At 42.6% G+C, this 10,536-nt stretch overlaps 1 protein-coding gene across 2 annotated transcripts in view; it reads left to right on the forward strand.

Moving 5' to 3' along the window:
- Positions 1 to 5,660, forward strand: part of LOC133147275 (tRNA (cytosine(38)-C(5))-methyltransferase-like) — a 127,771-nt gene extending 122,111 nt beyond the window's left edge. For both annotated transcript variants that reach the window (XR_009711613.1, XR_009711611.1), the window contains one exon: positions 3,564 to 5,660. The gene's annotated coding sequence lies outside the window, so the exon portion shown is untranslated. The remainder of the gene's footprint in view (positions 1 to 3,563) is intronic.
- Positions 5,661 to 10,536: the final 4,876 nt, after the last annotated feature.

The following is a 10,536-nucleotide window of genomic DNA, read 5'->3' on the forward strand; positions in this document are numbered from 1 at the left end:
CGTCATAATTCGACTTTTGAAGGGGGAGTGGCCCCCAAATAGAAACAGCAAAGAAAAAGTAAAATGAAAATAGAAAAATAAATAAAAAATAACAAATAAAAAGTGAACATTAACTTAAAACTTAATGGGGAATGTGCACAGCGGAGTGAGTGACATGTCTGGTGAAAATGATGAAAAAGAAAAGCCCGAAGGAATGTGGCTCGTGACGGGACAGGATGTCTTATGACATCGCTGTTGGCCGTCACAATAAAAGAATAGCAGAAAGTCCGATAAAACGTGGACTTGAGTTTGGCGACAGATCCGATGGAGGATAGAAATTTTAGCTGTGTGAATGAGGCGAAAACACAGATACGATTGAACACTGTTGCGACAGGAAACAACCCGCCCCAGATGTAGTTCCTGGAAAAGCCGAGACACTGCAGTCGCACCCAGTGGCCGTACGGGCCAAGTGCGCATTTGTTGAGATGTTCGGTGGCCGGATTAGTCTCCGTCAAGGTCGAACGAAAAAGGGAGGCTTGCGCTGACCGCGTTTGGCAAATAGGAAAAGTGCGCAGCCTTGGCATCCGTAACTGTGAGCATGAATGTGGAAGTGACCCGGTCAGACCCTTTTTTAAGGGTGCCGAGGTGGTCCGACCAGACCCGGTCAGATTTTTTAAGGGTACCGGGGAAAATAAAGCGCGCGTAAGCCACGTCGTTTGGAAACTGATTGAATGAGGAGTGTTTGTGGGTTACAAGACTCCTGGATTTAAACGCTGGTGCAACAGTCCCTTTGAGCTCGGACGGACTCAAATATCCAGATAAGCCGGTGTGATTCCAAGACGCGGTTCGATTCCGGGCTGTCGAGGCGCACTGTAATAGCATGCACAGCTATCAAAGTTCGATTAAATTTGAGCCTGCGACAAACTGCTATTGGACGAAGGTTTTGTTCAGCTTCTGTGTGAAAATGGATAACGTGGAAAAGCGGCCTCTGGGGGGTTTAATATTGGTATACCATGGGAAAAAAAGTCATTTGTGTGCACACTTAAGTTAAATTCTGAAGAATAAAGGGGAAATATACAGCGCTATTAGGAACGAAACGAAACAAAACAAAAGTTAAGTAAGACGTGCGTATTTGTCAGTGCATCTGCTCTGATGACAGTTAAAACGACCAAACTGCTCAGCAGCAGTTGGAAAGAAGCAAAATGTGGAATGGATTCGAATCCCGTTGTATGTCTTCTGTGTCCGTGTGTAATCTTTGTGAACTCTGTCAGCTTAATCTTGTCTGTTTGAGCTTGCGCGCGAAGGGACGCTTAAAGCAGTGCTTCTCAAATAGTGGAGGGCGCGGTGCTATACCTGGGGGGGCGCGTGTGACCCTGGGGAACAGGCTTTTTTTGGCAGTACTAGAATAAAGTGTAATTGCGCATCTACTACAGTAGGCGGCAGTGGCGCTCTCATTGTTACTTCTTTCACGTTTGCGACAGTGCAACATTTTACGACTTACAAGACAACAGGTTTGCCTTGGTTAGCAGTGTTGAGTCAACAGAAAGCTCCGACTGCGTCCCGTCTATAGCCTCCGTTATTCAACATAACAACCACCAAGATGAAAAAGTTTTTAACAGGGATGAAAAGAAAAACGGAGAGAAACAAAGATAATGAAACAAAAGAAAGTCAGCCGAAAGCTAAGACGAGGAAATACAACGAAGCGTATTTAGCGCTTGGCTTCACTGTGAGTATATATATATATATATATATATATAAAAAATAAGGATAAAATGTTATGCAGAGATGGATAGTCACGGTGGGGAGTGGGGGGCGCGAATAGTTTTCTTCTTGCTAGGGGGGGGCGTAACAGAAAAAAAATTGAGAAGCACTGGCTTAAAGTGTGTGGGGGGCCCCCTATGTAAGTGTGTGTGTGTGTGTGCGTGCTCGTGAGTGTGTGCGTATGTGGAAGTGAGACTGGGCTCCTCTCGGGCGTGTGGCCAATTGCGGGGTTCGGGAAGGTGGCCGGCGCAGTGGGCACGGCAGGGTGGCCAACCTGTACCTGCCCACTGTGTTTCAAGGCTGGACCCTCCCGCTCAGGTGACGTGCGCGGGGCCGGATTTATGCCCAATTTAGGGGGCCTGCGCGGCCAGCAGCGAAAGGAACTATGACAAAATGATGGAAGACGGAATGCTGAAGGAGCAAAAGAATGCATGACCAACAGGAGAAATAGGAGCATGCGTGTGTTAACCAATACGACACCAATATAGATGTATCTAAAGAAAAACATGCTGGGACGACAGCAAGCGGTGGCAGAAGAGTGTGGCCCCCTCGTAAATTATGGGGGACCCTATTAAGGCCAGCTGACACTCCTTTTAGCATTCTGAGAGCAATAGGAAATTGGATGTGAAGAAAAGCTCAACTTATTCATTTAAATTGCTGAAAGGATGACAAAATTGAAAACAAATTATTGATACTCATTTCTTTGGGGCTCTCCTCAATACTTCTGATTTTCTGTTACATAAAAAAACTGAGACGGCGGATACATCCGTTGTCTCCAGGAGGACATAGAGACACAGCATGACCTTAGAATTAATGTTTAACAGCTGTCTAACAGGTGGAGTAGGAGCATGCGAGGGCTAACAACTACAACACAAATATAGGTGATTTGAGTGTCTAAAGAAAACTCGACCGGTCAACACTAATTTATGAGAGCAAGAGAGGTATCAAGTGAGGGCCACAGCAGCAGCTGGAATTAAAGGAATTCTCTGGATTCAGACATAGGACTGAATTGTATGCACGGAGAGCCTGCTCCTAAATTAAACTGGCCCAATAAGGGTGATCAGCGCCAACTGTGAGAAGACTCACAGGTCAAAAGCAGTAAGTCCAAAATAGAGTAGGAGATCCCAACGCGGAGATATTGGATTTGGTAGTAATCTGTTGGTACTTTTAAAACTCTTGTAAAAGTATGCTTGGTACAAATGAATTAGCGATAGGAGCAATTTAGAAGTCCCAAAGTAAGGAATTCAAATGAAAATCACATTCTCGATTAGAATAACGAAGCCTAACTGGAGCATGGGAAAAGTGAACACCTGAGAATTGGCCTTCGATGTAGTGGCGGAGAATTAAAAATTCAAGATAGTCCAGTAATATCGGTAAGAGAACATAACACCAATAATACTGAGGTCAAACCAGAGATGAGGCTATGTTTGGAACATGACTTAATTATGAATAAGGTACATTATGTACCCAAAATTGGGAAACTCTCGCAAATTGAAGGCTTAAATCAGGAAAGATGATGGAGAGGATTGCATAAAATCAAAGGCAGGAAAACAAACAATAGAATGTAGCCTGAAATTAGGATGAGCTTCTGGAAATCACAGTATAATTGAGAGAAATCACAGTTAAGACTTGCAATTTTAAATTTGGGGTAATGTGCCACCTTAAAATTGTTCACAATACAGCCGAGAGCTCATGAAGGAAAGGCAACGTTTTTCTCAAATATATTGAATTGTTGTTAATAGGAGAATTTGAAGTTTGATTAACAAAAGGTACTAGGTAATTAATGGCTAATTGGAAGACGATATTTAAATTTGGTTTCCCAGTCTGTCTTTTCCAGTATCCAGCAATGACCCTGAAACTCGATGCCGAGACTCCACCGACAGCTGAGAACAACAAGAAAACGGTACATGGCTCTGAGGCACCTTTGAACTTTTGCAAGAGCAAAGAAGGACTATATTTGTGCTTGGGGGGAGCACAACGCTCCGGAGGAAAACAACATCCTCTGAGGTGAGTACAAAGAGTGGAAGAAACTTACAAGATGAGAATGGACTCAGTTGAAAATGGACTCATCCGAGAGTGACGAATGAGTTGGCTCTGAGGCTACAACTAAAGAACACAACTTGACAATGAGGTGCGGCGAAAGACCCATGAGACCTGAAATGTGCAACAAGCAAACTGGACTCCTTGCTGAGGCGTAATCAAACTTGGTGGAGCTTGGGTCGAAGTGAATGGAAGCTTGCTTGGGCACTGAACTTGACACAACTGAGGAGTCTTGATAAAAGACAAATAAATAAATCAGGAACAAAAGGTGTAGTGTTACAGAAAAAGGAAAAGCATCATAATCAGAGGATAAATTTGGATAAAACAGGCTAAATTGTACGAAATAAGAGAAATAAGAGGATCACATTTAGCCCATTCAGCTTAACAATTAGACATAGTCATTGACAAAATAGAGATGAAAATAGGACATTAGGACCCAATAGGATGCAGTCAAGAGGTGTCTAGATTGTTCAATGGACCTGATTATTATTAATTAATAAAATTAGAAGTTAATTACACCTCACGGGGAATTCTGGTGACAGAAAGTCAGATAAGTTCAAGGAATAACAGGCATGGAAACTTTTGACAGTTAAGAATAATGCTGCATAAGTGTCACACAAAATGACAGTTAACGAGATGGCAAATGTGATAGGACTCAAATAACAAATGCATTGACAAGGCAAAGTGAAAACACCATCGTGGAGTAGACTGTCGGAGGGAGCCTGAGTATCTTTACCCAGCTGTTCGATCAGAATGATTGATCAGGATAAAATTAGTTAAGGACCATCTTCAATATTCACTGATTGCCTACTCACTTACACATACTAAATTTGTTTAGTGTGGAGTGAGAGCTGATCCATTTAAGATGTGACTTCAAGGTTCTTCTATTAACCTATAAATCGCTGCATGGCTTAGCGCCTTCATATCTCGTCGACCTAGTTGTTCCTTATGTTCCGTCTCGTAACCTTCGTTCGCAAAACGCTACCCTTTTAGCGACACCGAGGGCCAAGAAAATGTCTGCAGGCTCTAGAGCATTTTCTATTCGGGCTCCAGAGCTTTAGAATGCCCTACCAATGGATATTAGGACTGCTACCTCAGTAGAAACATTTAAGACACGTTTAAAGACACATTTCTATGACATGGCCTTTAACTAACCTGTAGTGGCCGATTCGGCTGGAGTTTGTTTTCTCTCCCTCTCCACCCCCTCCCCGGCCGGGGAGGTGGTTAGGTGGCACCCATGCTGACAGCGGCTATCTGGATTCTCGTGGGCCAATTCAGGATGGGGGAACTACAGCTCAACCTCCTCGAAGACACTGCCAGGACAATTGAGGGCTCCTTCGGCAGCCCTCTGCTATGACATGGACATCCACTTTTTATTTAATTGATTTTCATGTTGTATCATTTGTGCCCTCTCTGCATCCATTTCAACCTGGTGATCCTGAAAGGGGGATCCTTCCATCTGTGGTCCCTTCTCAAGGTTTCTCATTTTCCCCCGGTAGGGGTTTTTAAGTTTTTCCTTGCCCTTTTGGGAGCTTAAGATCAGGGGATGCTTTGAGAATAATTGTCAATTTCTGTCTATGTGAAGCCCTTTGAGACTGCTTGTGATTTAGGGCTATACAAATAAACCTGACTTGACTTGACTTGACTAGGTACTTAGAATATGGAAGGGCCATTCGTCCGTGATCAGGAAGACCCTTGTCCATGCCCTTTTAAGGGCATCGGAAGTAACCAGTAGAGTGAGACTCGGACCGCAGCTGTTGTCTTACGAGGTACAAATGATGAGGGAGAACAGATAGAGAGAGGGCAAGAGCAAGGAGCGGGAGGGCTTTTTTGGGGCGAACATCTGTGCCATCGGTTGAATAAAAATCTTTTCCCAATCAGCCGTGAGTCACTGGAGTGCTTTGCCGGGACAGCCATTGTCCACCGAGGTTTTTTTTTTGAGACCAGCGAAACAACAAAGACCATTCACCACAGAGGCAAGGGAGGCCGTCCCTCCCCTGCCATCATGAAAAGGGGAAAAAACAAATTCAATTGTTTTTATTATAAAGTCATTTTCCTTTTCATTTCAGTAGTTTTGTGTCATTTTGAACCAAAATCGTTGAATTTTTAGTTATTTTAAAACCTAAGACGATTCGGAGAAGCCAACTTCCTGCCTTGCCTCCTCTGAGAATTGCGTAATCACACGACTGTCCATGCTGACAGGCTATGCAGTTTGACTGAACTGCTGTCTGTCTCTACGTATGTCGCTGTTTAAGTGTTCAAACACTGTGGCTATATTAACTAATTTCCGTAGTTAAGCTGATGTATCTCGTGTTTTTTGTCATCTGTCTGTAACATCGTGTTTCTTTAGATGAACAAAACGGCTTCGAAAAGAGACCTTACGGAGGCAATGAAAAAAAGGTTCTCCAGCCTTATGGCAAGGGACAGCGAGTGATCCCGGGATGCTTCATGCGCCCACCTGGAGAATAAGTGATCTCCAGTTCAAATTTACTGTGAACAACTAAGGAGCAGTCATCCATTTATTTCGTTTTACTTTTTTTTTTTTTCGTTTTTACATTTTACATTTCGTTTTACAATGGAGGATAACATATGCAAACTCAAACAATTTTCCACTATGGATTTTCGGTCGCAGCAGGAGGTCGTTGGTAAAAGAAGACCAACTCTGGAGTAAAAAGGTTTGATTCGGACAACAGGACGGAGCATGTCTTTTCCAACGGAGTTGTACGCACGATCGAAAACAAGTTTTTGATTCCATGTGCTTTATTGAGTGTTTTTATGTGTGAAGACTAATGATATTGGATTTCAATTATAATAGTTCAAATTAAATAATGAATAAGCTACTCTAGAGCAGCGTTAGGGTTAGGGTTACCCGCCTAATTAGTGCTGTTACTTCCGTGTTTTCAACAAAATGCTAATGTTATAAATACTTTAGCCGAGCTAGTGCTGTTACTTCCGTGTTTACAACAAAATGTTAATGCTGCTAAAACTTTAGCCCAGCGAGTGCTATTACTTCCGTGTTTACAACGAAATGTTAATGCGATTAAAACTTTAAAAAGGCTTTCTTTTTACTGTCTTTCTTTGTAAATAACTATAAATATGTTGTGTGTGTGTGTGTGTGTGTCTGCGTACGTGTGTGTGTAACATATGTAGATTTAGCTAAAGTAAACAACAGGGGTGTCAAACTCATTTGTGTCGCGGGCCGCATCATAGTCATAGTTTCCTTCGGAGGGTCATTACGACTGTCAACACCTTACATTATACACACCAAACTGATGAATAACAAGTTTTGAAATCATAGACTAGTCAAAACTAGTAAAAAAATAACTAAAAAGATGAATAGTAATACAAATTGCTAGCAATTTCAAATTTTTTTCAGTGAACAATTTCTAATTTAAGTATTGTCACATGTAGTCCATACTCAATTTGTCTTTGCGAGCCATATAAAAAGATGTGGCAGGCCATAACTGGCCCCCGGGCCTTAAGTTTGACACCTGCGGTATACATACTGTGAATACCATTTTTTTCCGTGTATAGTGCGCCCCCATGTATAATACGCACCCTAAAAATGGCATGCTGATGCTGGAAAAAAGCCTGTACCCATGTATAATACGCACCCAATTTTTATGAATTTAAAATTTTTTTTTTTTTTTTTTTAAGTCCCAATGATCGTCACACACGCAGGGAGGCAATGGGTCCCATTTTTATAGTCTTTGGTATGGTCTTAACTAGGCTGGATGTAATTTTTTTTGTTGGCGTTGATTTCTCCGACTGCCCGTAAACGCACCACCGCGCTCCGTGCGCGCACGGGAAAGAGGCGGCTCTGTATGGGAGAGACGTTGAAGAGGAATAAAAACACCCTTGGAAACCAAAACTTGCCCCTCGTCGTGACTCGGAGCCGCAACAAATGTTTCGGATTTGTGTAGGGTACATTGTGACAGACAGCAAACGAGCAGGTGATCGAGCAAGCGTCTAATACGAGAGCATTGCGGTCGCGTGGAGCGTGTTTGAAGTGAACAGCAGAGAAGAAAGGAACAAGGCAAAGTGTTGTGAAATAAAATGCACAGAACAGATGCGCAAGACACGTCAGCTATATAAAGAGCGAGAGTTGTTTTCTTCCTATTAGTTTCAATTCACAGTTTAATTAGCAGTTTCAATCAGCAAATAACAAAATGCGTATTACAGGTAATATTTTATTTCACAACACTTTGCCTTGTTCCTTTGGTCTCTGCTGTTCATCCTAAAACACAAAGGCGCTCTTTAAGCAATGCGACAGTGAGCGCCCGGCGCGCTGCGGTTGCGCGACCGCACCAAATTAAGCTCCCTGCGCAGTGCGCACTGAGGTCCACTTAAATTTTAGAAAGTACATCAGGACTTTAAAAATATCTTCTAAATTTCAGCGACGGCTCTGTCACAATAATGCGACCAGTTGGGCGGTCGGCGGCGCGCTACGGTTGAGCGTTCTCTCTCGCACTCTCTCTCTCTCGCACACACGCGCACACACGCACACGCGCACACACACAAACCGGATATCATACGGAGGCCGCCATTACCGATGCGCAGAACGGATGCGCAAGACACGTCAGCTACGTATATAAAGAGCGAGAGTTCAGTTCTCTACCTAAATCTGTATTACAGGTAATATTTTATTTCACAACACTTTGCCTTGTTCCTTTCTTCTCTGCTGTTCACTTCAAACACGCTCCATGCGTCCGCAATGCTCTCGTATCAGACAAGGCTTGCTCGATCACCTGCTCGTTTGCTGTCTGTCACAATGTACCCTACACAAATCCGAAACATTTGTTGCGGCTCCGAGTCACGACGAGGGGCAAGTTTTGGTTTCCAAGGGTGTTTTTATTCATCTTCAACGTCTTTCCCATACAGAGCCGCCTCTTTCCCGTGCGCGCACGGAGCGCGGTGGTGCGTTTACGGGCAGTCGGAGAAATCAACGCCAACAAAAAAAATTACATCCAGCCTAGTTAAGACCATACCAAAGACTATAAAAATGGGACCCATTGCCTCCCTGCGTGTGTGACGATCATTGGGACTTAAAAAAAAAAAAAATAAATAAATTAAAAAAATATATATATATTTTTTTTTGTACCCATGTATAATGCGCACCCCAGATTTTAGGACAATAAATTAGTTAAATTTTGCCCACTATACACGGAAAAAAACGGTATGTTTTTAGAACGGTTTCATTATAACAACTTTTTAGAACAAGGTACAAGTATACATACTGTAAATACGCTTTTAGAACTCTTATTATAACAATTTTTTATAACAAGGAACAATAATGTAAATATGTTTTTAGAACTCTTTTTATTATAACAACTTTTTTTTATAAAAAGGTACAAGTGTACGCACTGCAATTGTGTGGGCACTCTCTGCCTTCTGCTGGCGTGTGGGCAACTTTTGTGCCATGATTTCTCAATTTAGAAGTTTTATTTGGGATTTTAGTTTTTGGAAAAATAATCCGCGATGTACTGAAGACACGATAAATGAACCGCTATTTAGACGAGGGATTACTGTATACCTATTGGATTAAAGCGCATGTGTTGCATGTGTATTCATATATTTTACTTGTTTAACTTGCTAGGCAACCGACATTCATAAGCGTAAACTAATATTTCGTGTGCATACACACTGAACTTTAGACGATATTAGCAGTAAACATTCGGAATGGTTGGATAAGGGGGGACAACATGATCTTTTGGAAGGCTAAAAATTATGGCAAATAAATTTCAGAAATGTGGCGTGTGCTGTTTTAGCTGTATGTTTACAGGGACCAGCCAAGATATCTGGAGCAGAGGTGCATGTCGCCTAGGAGACAAGAGGTGCGTGACGGACAGCTACTCCCCCCACAGAAACAACACTGTTTTTTATTGTTGTGACCTTGACAGGCAAATACAATCCAGGGCTCGAAACTAACGATTGCCCGATTGCCCGGGGCAAGTAGCGATGGCAGAGGGGCAAGTAGAAATTTTTCCTCACTTGCCCGAACTTGCCCTGCCATAATACCATGTTTTCAAGCTGTAAAAACACGATTTTGTGCATAATTTCTCGCAACTTCTGCCGCTTCTGGTCCGACATTTTGTTTTCTAGGGAGCGGTTAGTTTCTCGTGTAAGTCTGCAATACATTGAAAACGGCAAAGCGCTTCGTAATTAAATGCATGCTCCCTCACTCGTCCCTGGCTCTTCTGCGCCTGCGCACCAGCAGAGCTTGTTTCCGGTTCACGGATACGAAGGCATATGAAGGCAAAACTTATAGTGTTGTCTTTTTTATTGCAAAAATGTGTCGGGCAAGTAGAAATCCACTCCAAAAAAATTCGGGCAAGTAAAATTTTGTTTCGGGCAAGTAAAATTTTCTCCAACTTGCCCGAGGGCAACTTGGGCAAAAAATAAGCTTCGAGCCCTGCAATCATGAGGACCACAGGAATTAGACACCGGCTTTTCTGACTCAGCTCGTACGCGAAAGAAAGTGGTCCAGCGCTTTAACCCTTTTCTTGAATTCAGAGAATCAACAATTTGGATCAACTTCACCCCAGCTTGTGTGAGTATGGCTTTACATATTGTGTTAGTGTGAATACCTTCCTTAAACAGAAGAAAAACGAACATGCATTGAGTAAGTTATATGTTATATGCCGCGGGGTGCAATTGGCGCACTCCCTTTGAATTTTCCATCAACCTGATAATCTGAATCAGGTGTATTGGAAGAATGAAATATGTAAAACAAGCAGGTTATCAGTCCTCCAGGGC

Source organism: Syngnathus typhle, unplaced genomic scaffold, assembly GCF_033458585.1.
Source record: "Syngnathus typhle isolate RoL2023-S1 ecotype Sweden unplaced genomic scaffold, RoL_Styp_1.0 HiC_scaffold_39, whole genome shotgun sequence".
NCBI lineage: Eukaryota > Metazoa > Chordata > Actinopteri > Syngnathiformes > Syngnathidae > Syngnathus > Syngnathus typhle.